The following is a 922-nucleotide window of genomic DNA, read 5'->3' as shown; positions in this document are numbered from 1 at the left end:
GTGTAGAGACTCGGGGTCTAGAGACTCGGGGTCTCGACACTTGGGGTCTAGACACTCGGGGTGTAGAGACTCGGGGTCTAGAGACTCGGGGTGTAGAGACTCGGGGTGTAGAGACTCGGGGTGTAGAGACTCGGGGTGTAGAGACTCGGGGTCTAGAGACTCGGGGTCTAGAGACTCGGGGTCTAGAGACTCGGGGTCTAGAGACTCGGGGTGTAGAGACTCGGGGTGTAGAGACTCGGGGTCTAGAGACTCGGGGTCTAGAGACTCGGGGTCTAGAGACTCGGGGTCTGGAGACTCGGGGTCTAGAGACTCGGGGTCTAGAGACTCGGGGTCTAGAGACTCGGGGTGTAGAGACTCGGGGTGTAGAGACTCGGGGTGTAGAGAATCGGGGTGTAGAGACTCGGGGTCTAGAGACTCGGGGTGTAGAGACTCGGGGTGTAGAGACTCGGGGTGTAGAGACTCGGGGTCTAGAGACTCGGGGTGTAGAGACTCGGGGTTTAGAGACTCGGGGTGTAGACACTCGGGGTGTAGAGACTCGGAGTGTAGAGACTCGGGGTGTAGAGACTCGGGGTGTAGAGACTCGGGGTCTAGAGACTCGGGGTCTAGAGACTCGGGGTCTAGAGACTCGGGGTGTAGAGACTCGGGGTTCAGAGACTCGGGGTGTAGAGACTCGGGGTCTCGACACTCGGGGTCTAGACACTCGGGGTGTAGAGACTCGGGGTCTAGAGACTCGGGGTGTAGAGACTCGGGGTGTAGAGACTCGGGGTGTAGAGACTCGGGGTCTAGAGACTCGGGGTCTAGAGACTCGGGGTGTAGAGACTCGGGGTGTAGAGACTCGGGGTCTAGAGACTCGGGGTCTCGACACTCGGGGTCTAGACACTCGGGGTGTAGAGACTCGGGGTCTAGAGACTCGGGGTGTAGA

Source organism: Petromyzon marinus, chromosome 75 (assembly GCF_048934315.1).
Source record: "Petromyzon marinus isolate PM22_M1 ecotype Great Lakes invasive population chromosome 75, UKy_Petmar_22M1.pri1.0, whole genome shotgun sequence".
NCBI lineage: Eukaryota > Metazoa > Chordata > Hyperoartia > Petromyzontiformes > Petromyzontidae > Petromyzon > Petromyzon marinus.
Note: the sequence above shows the minus strand (reverse complement) of the source record.